Source organism: Sminthopsis crassicaudata, chromosome 6, assembly GCF_048593235.1.
Source record: "Sminthopsis crassicaudata isolate SCR6 chromosome 6, ASM4859323v1, whole genome shotgun sequence".
NCBI classification, from domain to species: Eukaryota; Metazoa; Chordata; class Mammalia; order Dasyuromorphia; family Dasyuridae; genus Sminthopsis; species Sminthopsis crassicaudata.
In genome coordinates, this window is record NC_133622.1 from 59,490,708 (window position 1) to 59,509,060 (window position 18,353).

At 33.0% G+C, this 18,353-nt stretch overlaps 1 protein-coding gene across 2 annotated transcripts in view; it reads left to right on the forward strand.

Annotated features, from left to right (window-relative positions):
• The window catches only part of PCDH10 (protocadherin 10), a 207,619-nt gene that overhangs the window by 104,238 nt on the left and 85,028 nt on the right, over positions 1 to 18,353 (forward strand). The window lies entirely within an intron of this gene.

Consider the following 18,353-nt stretch of genomic DNA (forward strand, 5'->3'; position numbering starts at 1 on the left):
ATCTCTGTGATCCTGGCTGTATAAATCATTTATCTCTGTTTACCTCAATTTTCTGGATTGTCAAATGGGGAAAATTATTTGAAAGGCTATTGTAAAAATTAAATAGATAATATTTGTAAAGCATTTAGCACAGTGCCTAGCACATAGCAGGGTGCTACATAAATGTTTATTCATTTCTCCCTTCCTATGCTCTGAATAGAAGAAATAGAAGGACTAAAACTAGAGGAGTTTGACTCCAAATATGAGATTTCTTTACCCTTTTGACCCAATCAAGTTAACTACCAACAAGAGGTGATATCTTCTTTATATTCCTGCCACAAATTTCATTCAGTCCCAGTATATTATCCTGATTATAGATTGCTATAATCTCTTTGATAATATTTAAGATTTTTGCATCAATATTCATTAGGGAAATTTGTCTATAATTTTCTTTTTCGGTTTTGTCTCTTCCTGGTTTAGGTAACAGCATCATATCTGTGTCAAAAAAAGAATTTGTGGGTTGATCACTCCTTTCCATAACACTAGGACTATTTACTACATATCTATCCCTATTCTCATTATCTTTCTTATGTAATCAAAATAAACATATTGTGAAACTATTTAGGCCTTTCCTTCACTAGGGCATCAATTTTAAAATCACAAAGGACTAGAGTTTCAAGAGAAACTTACTTGTATAACAAATGAATATACTTAACTACACGAAATAGCAAACAATAAGATGTTTGCCCATCTTTGATTTCCCTTTCCCCTTATCATACTGCAAACTGAAATATTTAAAAGGTGCCTATTTTATGCTATTTCCACTGAGTACATGTGTGATTAAAATATGGTTTAGCCAGAGGGAATTGTCTTTTTTGTTGTTTTGACTCACTATATCCTCACTGGAATACACACTTACTTTTGATAGACAGTGTTAAATAGTGAGTAAAATGATGGAAAAAGAAGAAGAAAAATCTGGCTTTGAGTCCTGGAGTAAGGATTACCTGAACTCAAAATTTGCCTATCACTTTTATGATCTGGTGAGCCTGTTCCTCAAGTCACTCAACCTCTCCTCATCTCAATGTACATATCATAAACTGGGGATAACAATAGTACAATTTGATAGCAATTGAGATGACATATATAACATTCTTTGCAAACCACAGAGCTTTAAGTGTAGTCATGGTTTGACTAGGTCACTTAACTTCTGAGATTCAGTCACCTCATCTGTGAAAAAGGGACAAACTGTGACTGTAGTATCTATTTCATAGGATTCTTGTAAATTTTTAATAAAGTATTATAAAATGTTTGCAAACTTTAAAGTGTTTAAATGCCAATTTTATTTGTTATAACAGTAAACCAATTGGGATTAATAATAACAGGAAACTATTTTCCATAAAACTGGATTCATCTGGTTTTTTGTCCCATTGAAAAGCTAATAGCAAAAAAAAAATTGCTATAATGTGGGCAAAAATAAGGTGCTTTTAGGTAAAATCTTAATGTGGATTTTCATATTTGAAAAAAAAAAATGTTTCTAATTGAAACTATTTGTAGCCACATGAAAAGCTTCTCCAAATCACTGTTTTTCAGAGAAATGCAAATTAAGACAACTCTGATACACCTGTCCGATTCGATAAGGTGACAGGAAAAGATAATAATGAATGTTGGAGGGGATGTGGGAAAACTGGGACACTGATACATTGCTGGTGGAACTGTGAATGGATCCAACCACTTTGGAGAGCAATTTGGAATTATCCTCAAAAAGTTATCAAACTGTGCATACTCTTTGATCCAATAGTGTTTCTACTGGGATTATATTCCAAAGAGATCCTAAATGTGAGAAAGAGATCCACATGTGCAAAAATGTCTATGGCAGCCCTCTTTTTAGTGCAAGAAACTGGAAACAAAGTGGATGCCCATCAATTGGAGAATGGCTGAATAAGTTATGGTATGTGAATGCTATGGAATACTATTGATCTGTAAGAAATGATCAGTAAGATGATTTCAGAGAGGCTTGGAGAGACTTACATGAACTGATGCTGAGTGAAATGAGCAGAAACAGTAGATCATTGTACAGGGCAACAAGAAGACTGTATGACGATAAATTCTGATGGATGTGGCTCTCTTCAACATTGGGATGATTCAAACCAGTTCCCCTTGTGCAATGATGAAGAAAGAATTCTGGGAACAGACTATGGAACACAACATAGCATTCTCACTATCTCTGTAGTTATTTGCTTGCATTTTTTTTCTATCAGTTTTTCTTTTTCTTCCTTCTTGATCTGATTTTCCTTGTGCAACAAGATAACTGTATAAATATTATATATATATATATAGATAGATAGATAGATATAGATAGATAGATAGATAGATAGATAGATAGATAGATAGATCTGTATATCTATCTATCTATCTATCTATCTATCTACAAACATATATTGGATATAACATGTATTTCAACATATTTAACATGTATTGGACTACTTGCCAGCAAGGGGAGGGAGTGAGGGGAAGGAGGGAAAAAATTTGGAACAAAGGTTATGCAAGGGTCAATGTTGGAAAAATTATCCATGCATATGCTTTGTAAATAAAAAGCTTTAACAAAAAAAGAAAAACAGTTTCTAAGATATATATAAACAAAAAAAGTTAGAATGAATTCAAATATGGTGTCAATGGTATTCCATTCTATATAGAAACAAAAGCCTATGTAACTTTCACCCAAGATATTGGTGGCACTATAAAATCTCATCCCTTTGTCTTTGCCTTTTGATTCCCCAAACATTCTTTATAAACTGACACAAATACTAATCTTTCCAGGAAATTTTCCATGATCCTGTTGGATAAAGAATATCTTTCCTTAATCAATAATTCAGGTGTTTAATAAACAAGTTTCACAATAAAAAAGTTCCTTTCCCCTAAGAACTATAAAAGTGCTTTGTTAAGTCCCTCCCCCCCAAAGAATTTAACAAAGCACTTTGTTTTATATGCTAAATTCTAATATGCTTATTATGAAAGAGTATGTATATAGATGTTTTTCTTGGTACCCTTTACCTCTTATTAGATTGTATGGTCCTTAAAGGGAAGAATTATATTTTATTGAAACTTTATATATCTCTCATTGACTAGCACAGCATTGTGCACACTTCATAATGGAATAGTTTGTAATTGTGGTCATGTGGGCTACAGAATTCAGTCATTCTCTAGCTTAATAGATAGCCTTTGGAAGTTGTAGTGACTACTGTCACTCACACAGATACCCTATTGTCTCACTCTCCTAATAATCAGCAACCTCTCATTATCTTTTTTTTTTTTTTTTTTCCCCTGGATTGTTGTGATCTCTTCTTAATCTGCCTCATTGCTTCCCAGCTGCCTCCTCGTCAAGCTACCCTTTGCATGATATTTCTAAAGCAAAGTTCTGTCAATATAACTTCTTGCTCAAAAAGCTTAAGTAGCTCCTTATTGCCTCTAAAATAAAATGAGACTTTCCATTTGATTTTAAAGATATTTACAAATTTATTATAAATGACTTTTTTCCATGCAATTTACTTTCTCTCCTGTATTTATATTCCTCTAGCCAGAGCACACACATGTAAGAATATGACTCTATTTCTCAATGTATCTTGGGGTTTGGAGACCAGATTTTTTTTTCTTTCCTATTTATTCTACTTCCCCATCCTCTCAAAAAATGGGACAATTAATTTTTTCTCAAGTAGTTTTCCTTTATGATTTCTTGAAATATAGCTCTGAAAAACTTTGATGAAACTCATTGAGATTCAAATGGAGATATTTGACTACCCTTTTAAACCTAAATCACTCTGGCTCTCACTGATTGGCCAATAATATGTCCCATCCAAAACCTCACTTGCAAGAGCATGTTTGAGTTTTGATGGCTCAGAGGGAGTGTAAGTAGCAATTGTTTCTGTTCAGTCCCCAAACTCTGAGGATTTCCCCCTCCTTAACTGATTCTTTTATAAAAGTTAACTGGGCCACAATTTACCTTAGCTCTTATCTAAATTTTAAAAGTAGCTCAGAAGAAACTGGAGAATCTATCCAAAATGTTCACATGGACTATTTGTGACTGAACTGTGCTAGAACATTCTAAACTTCTACTATTTTGATCAGTCACATTTGACACACTATAACTCAACTCTAAAATAGTGATATTTTAATTCTCCTTACAAATGAAAGACCACAACTAATTAACCAACTATCTTCTAGTCTTTAACTACTGAGTAGGTGTGTCCTCAGACAGAGACAGAAAAGGACCAAAGTCTCCCAATGAATCCAGGACCATCATCAGTCATCATGACATATATCTTATCACTGGACTCTACTGATTCTGGGACTGATGTCTTTGCATCTGATTCACTTAAATCCAATTCATTTGTAAGTTAAGACATCACTGTCCTGAACTCATTAATTTTTGAGAATTAAGGATGAACAATAGCAACTTGATGTTTGTTCCTTGAATATAAAATTTAATCTACCACCTCCATTTATTTGTTTCATTTTTTTTCTCTAAGTCTAGCATGATCTCCCTCCTCATCATTCTTTTTTTTGAAATTCCCAAATTATCTTGTATTTCCTATGTATATCTTATGTATTTATTTATCTGTGTACATGTTGTTTCTTCAACTGAATGTAAAGTCATTGAGGAAGAAAATCTCTTGGTTTTGTCTTTGTATCTTCAATATCTAGAACAATGTATGGCATATAACAAGCATAATACTGCTTTTTAAATTGAATCAAACAAACAAAAATTTAATCACACTACCATTAATCTGATGTGGAACCTCTCTGAAATTTGCCAATCTTATCATCAATTAATGGACATACAATTTATCATCTGGTCATTTTAGAAATAAGCAATATTGTAAGATGGTCTACTGGCCCAGTTTTTTTTTTTTTTTTTTTTTCCTGAGACAATTGGGATTAAGTGACTTGCCTAGGGTCACACATATTGGCCTAGCTTTAAAAAATACAAGACCACATCCATGTCACTTCAGGTTAGAATTTCAGTCCCATTCACATGATAAAAAATTGGTGGTTGTTGTTGACTCAGTCAGTCAAACTGAGACCTTGTGAAGATGTTAGCTTAAGAAGTCCAAGGTCTCCTACTGCATCCAGGATCATTTCCAGTTGTCCTTATCTACATGTGGCCTCTAGATCCAGATGGTGCAGGAGGGGAAAGTGAGGCAAGTGACCTTGCCCAGCCCTTCCTCCCTTAAATCCAATTATTCACTTGTCTATCATGGCATTCCCTCCCTGAGGTCATGTCTGCTTGGAGAACAAAGGACAAAAAACAAATTAATTAAGTAGGATTACATCTTAAGAGGTCCTCTGTGATTTGGGGATTATTATGTATTATATATTTAGGTTTTATTGGATTACAGGTCTAGGTCATATTGTCTAACTCTTTCATTTATAGATGAAATTAAGATCATTTAAAATTAGGTAACTTGTCTCAGATCACACTGGCTATAAATAGAAGTGCTAGACTTAGAGGTCAGATATTCTGATATCAAATCTAGTATTCTTTTCCATCTCCCTCCCTCCTTTCTCTTCCTCTTTCCTTTCTCCCCTTCCTCCATTTTCCCCCCTTCCCTCCCAATTCTCTCCTACCTCCTCCCTCTTCTCTTTTTTCCTTTCTTCCCTCTTTCCTTCCTTCCTTCCCTCCATCCCTCCCTCTCTCCCTCTCACTCTTTTCCTTCCTTCCTTCCTTCCTTCCTTCCTTCCTTCCTTCCTTCCTTCCTTCCTTCCTTCCTTCCTTCCTTCCTTCCTTCCTTTCTTCCTTCCTTCCTTCCTTCCTTCCTTCCTTCCTTCCTTCCTTCCTTCCTTCCTTCCTTCCTTCCTTCCTTCCTTCCTTCCTTCCTTCCTTCCTTCCTTTTTCTTCCTTCCTTCCTTCCTTCCTTCCTTCCTTCCTTCCTTCCTTCCTTCCTTCCTTCCTTCCTTCCTTCCTTCCTTCCTTCCTTCCTTCCTTCCTTCCTTCCTTCCTTCCTTTTTCTTCCTTCCTTCCTTTTTCTTCCTTCCTTCCTTCTTCCTTCCTTCCTTCCTTCTTTCCTTCCTTCCTTCCTTCTTTCCTTTCTTTCTTTTTCCTTCTCTTCCTGCCTCCCTCCCTCCTTCCTTTTTTTCCTTTCCTCTCCCTCCCTTCTTTATTTTTCAGGGTTTTCATCAGTAAAATGAGAAGATTTAGTAAATTTAAAATTTAAAAGTCTTCCCTGTGCTCTAAAGTTTTGTGAAGCTATATTTCCATTGAAGGGAATAATGGCTTCAGCTATATAGACTTTTTTTTTTTTTTTCGTGCCCGCAGGGCATTATTTTGTAAGTTTTCTGAAAGTTAGACACTTTTTAGAAGCTATACTAACTCGAATATGAGGAGGACTAAACCAGTTGGGAAATCTTGCTCACTGTGTGGTTAAGTTAAAAATAACATTTTTCTGGGTATTGGTTATTCCTGGAATAAAACATACTTTTCACAGTGACCATGTCATTGATGCAAGAGTCTTCTAAATGAGCCTGGCATCTATTAATTAGACAAAAAGAACCACCCCAAATAGGCACTTGAAGTAGTTGAATGACTTATTGAAATAGTGAGCATTTAAATGGAATTGGCCGAAATTGACTTAGCTTTGTCTTTCCAAAATTATTATTCTTAGAAATAGTATGCACTGAAGGGAAACAATAGTAAATTTGGGAAATATCGCATTGTTCATCAACTTAAAAAATCATATTCTATGTGATAAAATAAGAATTTTAATTCGCAGAGAAAGCAATGTATCACTAAAAGTAAAAAAAAAAAAAAGAAAGCATGAAACTGAATAGATGTGTGTAGATATTTATTGATGATGATACCATTTAATTCAATTCAAGAAACATTTATTAAGTACCACCATATTTTAGGCTTCATGCTATGTGCCAGAAATAGAAATACAAGTATGGAAGTAAAGTGTTATAAAAACAATTCTTACCCCTCAAGGAACTTAAATTCTCTTAGACTTCCAGGGAGGAGGGGGGGAATAATAGAATATGTTCACAGAGAAGATGACATTGTGATAGAGGGCAAAGACTTCTGTACTTTAAATAAGAAACATTCTAGCTGTGTGACCATTGGAAAACCACTTAATGTGCCTCAGTTTTCTGAATTGTAAAATTAGGTAGCTATACTAATAGTTATCTCACAAGGTTGTTGTGAGGATCAGTTGAATTAGTAAAATGCTTTGCAAACTTTCAAGTCCTATATCAATGCTAACTATTTTTATTTGTTCACTAAACAAAGTAAATGTATAAACATATAGTAACAATAATAACTCATATTTCTGAAGTACTATAAAGGTTACAAAGTGTTTTCTTGATAACCCTGTGAGATATGACCAAGTAGAATTAATTCCTGTTTATCAAACCTTTTAATAGATGAGAAAACAGAATCAGAGAAAAAAAATTTGACTTGTCCACAAGAATTAGGTGTATAACTCAGAGCTCTCTTACTCTAAGTCCAGTTCATTCCACTATACCCTGATTTGTCTTGGTAACTAAGAGGAAAATAGATGTTTGTTATTTGAATAAACCAAAGAATGGACACAGCTATCTAGGGCTCTGTTAATTTTAGAAATGTCTGATTGGAGCACAAAATTTAAAACACATTTAAAAAGCTTAAAATTGATGAATTAAAAATTTTCAAATGAAAAGAAGTTATTCATGGGAAATATTGATAGATGCTTTAACATATAAATAAAGAAAATATCACTCTAATGTATACAAAGTATTGTTATTTGTATTAATTATTTTTATTTTTATGTTGGTAAGCATGCTTATTTTTGTTGCTTCATCACTTTTTCCATCACGACAACAAAACTTTTCAGTTCAAATGAGGTAATATATATATGTATTATATACATATATATATTACCTCATTTGAACTAACTAGAAACCCTGCGGGATGAGTAAACTGAGGCACAGATGAGTTAAATGACTTATCCAGTTCATTAGCTAATAGGTATCTGAATAAGTATATGAATACAAGTCTTAAAATCCAGTATATTACCTTGTCTATACAATGCTGTTTCACTAGGACACAATGTGTATACATTCTCTCCAATTTTTAGCTCAATAAATCTGTAACTTAATAAAATTGCCTTGGAACTGCACTGAGGATTGACATGGCTATGTTGCCTCTTATAGAAATAAGAGTTAATAGCTTAGTCACAAATGGCCTCTAATATTAGCAATCTAACTTAATATTTCCATCCTTTAAGTCTCCATTCTTATATATGTCCAAGAGGATATATAATTAGTACCAAAGGGAAAATTGGTTTCAGAGTTGGAAAATATAAGTGTAAAATAAAATTCCTGCAAATTGATGTCTTCATTTCTGAAGACTGTAGAGAGTAAAAACTTACATTCTTTGTAATTTTTTTCTTGTGGCAGAGAGTGAATAATAATAATTGAAATGATAGAGTAAATTAAGGTTTATAAAGCATGTTCTACATATTATCTCACTGGAGTTCACAATTCCATCAGGTAGGTTCCTAATTATTATTAGATATTATTTTTTCCATTTAGCAGATGAGAAAACTGAGACTTAGTACTTTAATGACAAAAGAAGGGCATATACTCAAGTCAAGCCAATTCCAAGTCCAGATACTAAGCTTCCTCTCTGGAATAAAATATTAAATAATTGAATTTCTATTTCCATTTCATGAAAGTGGCTTGAGACATTGTGAAGTCTAGAAGAAAATATATCCACACAACCATTATTTCCAAATAGTATGGTAATTTCTTTAAGAATGAGTGTCTTGAGTTCAAATCTGAGTTCAAATCTGACATCAGATATCTAAGACTTCCTATCTGTGTGACTCTAAACAATCACTTAAGTCCAGTTGTCTTGCAAAAAAAAAAAAAAAGATTGGGTCCACAGACAAATTTTTGTTAATTCTAAGATATGGAAAGATGACAACACAAATAACAAACAGAAGACACACAGGACAATATAAAGAAATTATCACAAACTATGGAAAATCTATCTAAGGTAGGGGGACTTTACAGGGTCTCTGCTGTGCACAAACTACAGTATTCAGAAAAGAAGGCATTAGTATACAAGAATTTTATGTTCGACTGCTGTTTTCCAACTCTGTAACCAATTTTCCCTTTGGTACTAATTATATATCCTCTTGGACACATATAAACCCTGACTATATAACTGTAGGGCACAGAGAGGAAGAGAATTGGGCCAAGTATGTAAAGAAATGAATCTTTTGGGGATCTGGGAAACACAATAAAATTCCTGCCAAAACATGAGCACTATACATTTTTACTGCTCTTATATCAGAAATCATTCTATTGATCTAACAACTTTTACTAAAATAATATGTTAAAAGCTCCAGGTAGAGAACTTTGTGATTAAATTTTTCCCCCAGGTTTCAAGATGCATATTCAGTTTACACACAATAAATGAAAATTGCAAGGGAAGCCATTACTTCTGTCTACTTCTATCTATCTACCAGGGCACTCTTGTCTCAACTTGAATTAAATTATAGAAAATTATAAACAGGGCACCAGGCACAGAACAGTCACTAACTGAAGGCTGAGTTCAGCTCTGACCTTTATCTTTTAAAGTGATAACTCTCCAAAATTGTGAAAAGGTTAACTAATCCTTTCAAAGGTCACCTGTCTTTAAACAAGCTACAGTATATAAAGTCTTTTTTGGCCATTGTAGAACAATTCATCAATAACTCATTACAATACTACTGTTTCTTCCTAGAGGCTTTTATGTTTTCTTTTGAGATTAATTTCCTTTTATTTTCCTTACTATAAAAATGAACTTTTTAAAAATCAATAAAAAGATGATTAAAAAGTGTTAGATGTGATAATGGGAGCTACTAATCTATTTGACGAACACCACCCCAAATCAATTTGTTGAGATTTTAGGGCATAGACTTTTGCCAGTAGGTACCTCTCAAAGAAGTATGTATGCACTTCCCCCATTTCCCATTCCAACCAGGAGCAGAAAATGCAAACTGGCAGGAGATACATTATGGGATGGCCATATATGGTCAAGGATGGAACTAACAGATTTTCACCTTTTTACCTATTGTCTAGCAGTCTTACTTATGAACAGAGACAAGGGCACAAACATCATTGACAAGGAAAATTCCATGTAAATTTGAGTATTCTCAAGACATTTCCTTTGTTTAAAAGCAAAACACAGCCCTACTAAAAGCTTCTTCAAAAGCTATTTCTTGAAAAAGAAAGAGGATTTGCAGGAGTTTTCATTGGAACAAAGGACTAAGGTTATGCCATGAGACAGAGAAACAGGGCAAGAGGAAAATAAGAGATTTGGACTTTATTTTTCTTTTTCTGTAAATTTGTTTGGAAAGTGCAGGACTAAAGTAAGACAATTTGATCGGTATACAAAGCTTCTTAAACTGTGTCTTGAGACCCCATGTGAGGTTGTACTATTGAATGTAGGGGTCATAAATTTATGATTTATAATCATTAAATGTTTGATTTGTCTACTTATTTCATATACCTATAAATTGGGGTCATGTAAAAATTTCTTGAATAAAAAGAGGTTGCTAGTTGAAAAAGTTTAAGAAGCCCTTCTTTAAAGGGCCTTCATGTTCTGAACTGTTTAGAGAGAATGGGCTGAATGCTGTATGTTCCTGCATTCATTCATTAGCTCTTGAGTTCTTAGTAACGTATATTTTCTTTAGTGTATGAAGAATAGGTTATGCCATATCTCACAACCCATGTTCATACTGTACTGTTCCAATGCAAAATCCCAGGATATACTTTTGAGAAACTTAAAAGGATTTATATCAAGTTTTATTTTAAAGACTTTTCCCAGTGAAAAATTAGGGTTGGAGTTTAGACAAAAAATGAAAACTCACTTTTTGAGAATAGAACTAAGCATTGGTTTGGTTTGTTCTATGTAAGCAAAACAGTGCAAAAAGAAATATGTGATAGGAGCAATATGGCTTTCAGCACTCTTGACAAGGGGTGCAGGCTAGCTTTTCTCAAGGCTCTGTCCATGAAAGTTAGCCTAGTTTTTTTTTTCCCTTAAAATGTATTAAAACTATCTTTAAGATTTGATTCAATCAGGAACGGAGGTTTGTGCTTCCTGATAATTTAAAGGTTAAAAAAGTTCTGTTGTTGATCAGTAAGGTATCTTCAGACAAGAGATCATATGCTATCAACTAACTTGATGGATAAAAATCATGAAGGCCTTTTCCATCTTAGTTAAGTAGCAAATATGTATTTTTTATAATTAAAGCTTTTTTATTTTCAAAATATATGCATGGATAATTTTTCAACATTGACCCTTACAAAACCTTGTGTACCAAATTTTCCTCTCCTTCCCTCCACCCCCTTCCCTAGATGGCAAGTAATCCAATATATATCAAACATGGTAAAATATATGTTAAATCCAATATATGTATAGGTATTTATGCAATTTGCTGCATAAGAAAAATCAGATAAAAAAGGAAAAAAAGTGAGAAAGAAAAAAAAATGCAAACAAACACAGCAAAAAGAGTAAAAATGCTATGGTGTGATCCCCATTCAATTCCCACAGTGCTCTTTCTGGATTTAGATGACTCTCACAAGATCACAAGATCATTGAGACTGGCCCCAATCATCTTATTGTTGGAAAGTGTCATGTCCATCAGAATTGATCATCCTATAATCTTGTTGTTTCTATGGATAATGATCTTCTGATTCTGCTTATTTTGTAGCATCAGTCCATCTAAGTCTCTCCAGGCCTCTGTAAAATCATCATGCTGATAGTTTCTTATAGAATAATTATATTCCATAACATTCATATACCATAATTTATTCAGCCATTCTCCAGTGAGCATCCATTTAGCTTCCAGTTTCTTGACCCTACAAAGAGGGCTGCCACAAACATTTTTGCACATTTGGATCCCTTTCCTTGATTTAAGATCTCTTTGGAATATAGGCCCAGTAGAAACACTGCTGGGTCACAGATATGCACAGTTTTATAACAATTCCAAATTGCTCTCCAGAATGGTTGGATCTGTTCACAAGTCCACCAACAATATATCAATGTCCCAGTTTTCCCATATCCCTTCCAACATTCATCATTATCTTTTCCTTTCATCTTAGCCAATCTGAGAGGTGTGTAATAGTATTTCAGAGTTGTCTTAACTTGCATTTCTCTGATCAATAGTAATTTAGAGCACCTTTTCATATGACTAGAAATAGTTTTAATTTCTTCATCTGAAAGTTGTCTGTTCATATTCTTTGACCATTTATCAGTTGGAGAATGGCTTGAATTCTTATACATTTGAGTCAAATCTTTATATAGTTTAGAAATGAGGCCTTTATCAGAAGCCTTTAATATAAAAATATTTTCCCAATTTATTACTTCCCTTCTAATCTTGTCTGTATTAGTCTTGTTTGTGCAAAAACTTTTAACTCAATATAACCAAAATTATCTATTTGGTGTTCAAGTCATTCTTTGGTCACAAATTCCTTCCTTCACAGATGTGAGAGGCAAACTATCTTCTAATTTGCTTAAAATATCACTCTTTATATCTAAATCATAACCTCATTTCTACCTTATCTTGGTATATGGTGTTAGGTGTGGGTCAATGACTTGTTTCTGCCATACTAGTTTCCAGTTTTCCCAGCAGTTTTTGTCAAAGAGTGAATTCTTATCCCAAACGCTGGAGTCTTTAGGTGTGTCAAACACTAGATTGCTATAGTTTCTATTTTGTCCTATGAACCTAATCTATTCCACTGATTGACTACTCTATTTCTTAGCCAGTATCAAATGGTTTTGATGACTAGTGCTTTATAATATATTTCTATTGTGTGGAAAGTGCTTTGTAGTTTAGTTGTATTTATATAGTTCCTGACTTTCCCTTGGCAGATAAATTCTCAAATATTTTATAATATTGACAGTTATTTTGAATGGAATTTCTTTTTGTATCTTTTGCTGCTGGACTTTGTTGGTAATATATAAAAATGTTGATGATTTCTGTGGATTTATTTTGTATCTTGCAACTTTGCTAAAGTTGTGTTATTTCTAGTCCTTTTTTTGTTGATTCTGTAGGGTTCTGTCATTATACCATCATATCATCTGCAAAATGATAATTTGGTTTCCTCATTATGTACTCTAATTCCTTTAATCTGCTTCATTTCTAATAAAATATTGAATAATAATTGTGATAGTAGGCAACCTTGTTTCACCCCTGATCTTATTTGAAATGGTTCTAATTTGTCCCTATTACATAAGATGCTTGGTGATGGTTTTAAATAGATGTTACTGATCATTTTAAGGAAAAGTCAATTTATTCCTATACTCTCTAGTGTTTTTTAATACGAATGGATAATGGATTTTATCAAATACTTTTTCTGTATCTATTGAGATAATCATAGGGTTTTTGTTAATTTGTTAATTTGGTTATTGATGTAGTCAATTATGTCAATAGTTTTCCTAATATTGAACCAGCACTGCATTCCTGGTATAAATGATACTTGATCATGGTGTATTATCCTGGGGATGACTTTCTGAAATCTCTTTGCTAATATTTAGTTTAAGATTTTTGCTTCAATATTCATTAGGGAAATTGGTCTATAATTTTATTTCTGTTTTCACCCTATCTGGTTTAGTTATCAGAACTATATTTGTGTCATTTGAAAATTTGGTAGGAGTCCTTCTTTCCCTATTTTTTCAAATAGTTTATATAGTATTGGAATTAATTGTTCTTTAAATGTTTGGTAGAATTCACATTAAATTCATCTGGCCCTGAAGATTTTTACTTAGGGAGTTGTTCTATTTCTTTTTCTAAAATGGGACTAGTTGAATTATTAATTCCTTTTCTGTTAACCTGGGCAACCTATATACTTTTAGATATTCCTCTATTTCACTTAGATTATTAAATTTATTGACATATAGTTAGGCAAAATAACTCCTAATTATTGCTCTAATTTTCTCTTCATTCATGGAAAATTCTTCCTTTTCATTTTTGAAACGAATAATTGGATTTTATTCTTTCCTTTTCTAATTACATTGACTAAAGGTTTATTTATTTATTTTTACAAAACTAACTCTTAGTTTTATTTATCAATTCAGTAAAATCAATTTTATTAATCTTCACTTTTATTTTTTGGAATTTCAAATTTAATATTTAATTGAGGATTTTTAATTTGTTCTTTTTTTCTAGTTTTTTTAAGTTGTAAGCCTAATTCATTGATCTTCTCTTTCTCTATTTTATGCAAGTAAGCATCTAGAGATATAAAATTTCCTCTAATAACTGCTTTGGCTGCATCCCACAAATTTTGGTATGTCTCATTATTGTTATTCTCTTGGATGAAATTATTGATTATATCTATGATTTCTTGTTTCATCCATTCATTGTTTAGGATTAGATTATTTAGTTTCCAATACATTTTTGTTCTATTTTCCCCTGGTCTTTTATTGCATTGATTTTTATGCATCATGATTTGGAAAAAAAAATGCATTTACCATTTCTGTCTTTCTGCATTTGATTTTGAGTTTTTTATGTCCTAAAACATGGTCAATTTCTGTAGAGCTGAAAAAATGTATACTCCTTTCTTTCACCATTCAATTTTCTCCAACGATCTATCATACCTAATTTTTCTAAATTCTCTTTACCTCCTTAACTTATTTCTTATTTATTTTGTGGCTTGATTTATCTAATTCTGAGAAAGCAAGGTTGAAGTCTCCCACTAGTTGTTTTGCTCTCTATTTTTTCTTGCAGTTCTCTTAACTTTTCCTCTAGGAATTTGGATGCTATACTACTTGGTACATATATATTTAATATTGCTATTGCTTCATTATCATTTTACTCTTTAGCAAGATTTAGTTTCCTTCCTTATCTCTTTTAATTAGACCTATTTTTTGCTTTTGCTTGTTCTGAGATCAGGATTATTACCCCTCCTTTTGTTACTTCATCTGAAGCGTTATACATTTTGCTCCAGCCTTTTATCTTTACTCTGTATGTATCACTTTGTTTTAAATGAGTTTCCTGTAAACAAAATATTGTAGGATTTTGGCTTTTAATCCAGACTGCTATTCACTTCCATTTTGTGGGAAAGTTCATCCCATTCACATTGACAGTTAAAATAATGGATTTTATATTTCCTGACATTTTATTTACCCCAAGTTATGCTTTTCTCTTATCCTTCCCTCTTCCCTCCTCCCCAGGATTTTGATTCTGACAACCACCTCTCTCAGACAACCTTCCCTCTTTAGAGCCTTTCCCCCTTTTTTACACCATTCCCCTACTATTTCTGTTTTCCCTTCTATTAGCCTTCCCCTTTCTTTTTCCCTTTCCTCTCCTCCCATTTCACTATAAGGTGAGATAAGTTTTTCTGTGAAACCAAATATGTGTGATATTTTCTCTTTAAGCCAAATCTGATGAGAGTAGGATTCACACATGTTCACCCCCCCTCCTTTGTTCCATCAATTATAATAGGTTTTCTTTGCCTCTTTATGAGATGCAAGTTCCCTCATTTTATTTCTATTTTCTTTTTTTTTCCCAGTACAATCCTTTTTCCACCTCTATTTTCTTTTTCATACTATCATAATAAAATAAAATAATACCAATAGTCTCTAAGTATATCCATAATAGAAATATAGTTCTTTAGAATTTTTTGCTTTTTATCTTTTTATGTTTCTCTTGAGTTCTGTATTTGGAGATAAAAAAGTTTTTTGTTCAGCTCTGGTCTTTTCATGAGAAATAAATGAAATTCATCTGTATCATTGAATGTCCATCTTCTTCCCTAAAAGATAATGCTCAATTTAGCTGGATAATTTATTCTTGGCTGTAATCTAAGTTCCTTTGCCTTTCAGAATACCAGATTCCAGGTCCTTCAACCCTTTAAGGTAGAAGTTGCTAGATTATTTGTAATCCTAATTGTGGCTCCTTGGTATTTGTATTGTTGCTTTTTCGCTGCCTGCAATATTTTCCCCTTGATCTGATAATTCTGAAATTTAACTACTATATTACTTGGAGTTTTCATTTTGGGGTCTTTTTCAGGAGGTGATTGGTGAATTCTTTCCATGACTACTTTTACCTTATTAAGGTTCTAGGCTCTCAGGGTAATTTTCCTTGATGATTTCCTAAAAGAGGATGAGAAGATGATGTCTAGGTTTTTTTTTTTTTTTTTTTTTTTTATCAGGACTTTTAGGAAGTTCAATAATCTTTAGACTGTCTCTCCTAGATCTATTTTTCAGGTCAGTTGTTTTTCTTAAGAGGTATTCCATAGTTTCTTCTATTTTTTCATTTTTTTTTGGGTGGGGATTGGTTTGACTGATTCTTAAAGTTGTATTGAGTCATTCACTTTCACTTGTTCAATTCTGAGTTTTAATGTATTATTTTCTTGTCACCATTTTTAGCTCCTTTTGTATTTGGTCAATTGAATTTTTTGTTCATTGCATTTTTTTCCATTTCACAAATTCTATTTGTTAACAAACTGATGTTTTTCTTATTCATTTATTAAGGAATTAAGGCATTTTCCATGTCATCATTTTATTATTATTATTATTATTTATGGAGTGATATGGTCTTCTCCTTTCATCATATCTATTTTTAAAGAGTTTTCTTCAGATAATTTATTTTTTGTCCTTTTCCATACCCTCTTGCAAAGATGTCATTTCCTTTTCCCATTTTAAGATCCTTTTTGAAATTTTCCAAGAAAGCCTTGTGAAATGGGGACCAGGTTATATCTTCCTTTGGGGCTTCATCTGGAGTTATTTGGTCTTTAGGGAGCTTAGGGTTTGAGGTCTGTTACCTTTCTCCATAAAAGTTGTCTATGGTCAGAATTCCTTTTCCTTTTTTTGCTTATTTTTTAATGGTTGAGAAATGCTCTTAAAGCAAAGGGGCAACAGTTGCTTTATTTGCCCTGGAGCCAGTATTTTTTGACTGACTTCTAATCCTGCGTAATTGCAGCCAGGTCTGAAATTCTACTGGGGCTCTGTGGTTTACAATTTGCCTTTTGTATTTGTTTTTGGGTGAATTTACAGCAAATCTGCTAAATCACCCACTTGCAATCAGGACAGAGTAGCACAAGAACCATACAGAAGATTCTCTGACAGATACAGCAATGCTCTGGCTCCTCACCCCAGATCCTTGCCCTGCACTCCATACGCTTCAGTCTGGGCTTGGCAGACTTCCTCTACCCTATTGAAACAGACCTGTTCTAAAGTTCTTCCAAATTATCCACTTCTGGAAATGTGTTGTACTCCAAATATTTGTAGATTCTGTCACTCCAAACCAGTTCAAAGACCTAATTTGCTGTTGGTTTGAGAGAGGTCAAAGGAAGTCACAGAAAACCATGTCTCCTCTCCACCATCTTGGCTCTGCCCTGCAAGTCTGAATTGTGTATGCTTTTTATCCTAGAGCTAAATAACTTTTCTTATTAAACATTAGCTTTTCTATAATTTTATTATTTCATTTCAGGAACTTAAAAACAACATCAATATGATAACATTTTTAGAGAATTTGTTATGTAGTAGACACTGTGGTAAATGTCTTATATTATCTTATTTGATTCTGATAACAAATATTGTAATGGTTTTATCCTCACTTTACAGATGAGAAATCTGATGCAAATCTCAGGGAAGATAGCAAGTAAATGTCTGAGGTTAAATTATTACATAGTTATTCTTGACAACAATCCCAGTGCTCTATTCATTGAGCCAGCTAGCTGCCAATAATGGCCTGAAGTAGATCACCCACTTTGAGGATAATCTGTAAATCATATTCAAAGGGCAGTGAACAAAAAATCTAGATTAAGTTACAAGTTATATTTGAAAAAAAAATTGAGAATAAGTTTGAAAAGGTGACAAATTTGAGAAGAGCTATCATGGGAAGAGAAAAATAATTTGGGACCAGCCTATAATAGTGGTAGTAAGTATTGAAATATAAGAGCAGATTTAGAATATGTTACAAAGGAAAGATTAATAAAAATTTAGTGATAATATAGGAACATAGGTTCTGAATTCTGAAATCATAGTTTTGAGTTAGATTCTGAGCAATGTATTTTGGGAAATGATGAGCCAACTTATCAATACATAGAGAAATAAGGAGGGGAAAATGGGCTTAGAAGGAAAGATAATGGGTTTATATTTGGATACATTGAGTTTGAGATGATTGTGGGGCAGAGACTTCTGGCCAAGATGGAGGAGAAAAGGCACGCATCTGCTTAAGCTCCATGTTTTCTCTCAGAATTTATTTCATGACAAGCCTCGGAATTAGTGCTTGACTGGAAAAAAAACAAACCAAAACAAAACAAACAAACAAACAAAAAACACACAAATAATTACCAACAGAAGCCATCCTTGAAATTCACCAGAAAAGATCTGTTTTTTGCTCAGGGGCAAAAAC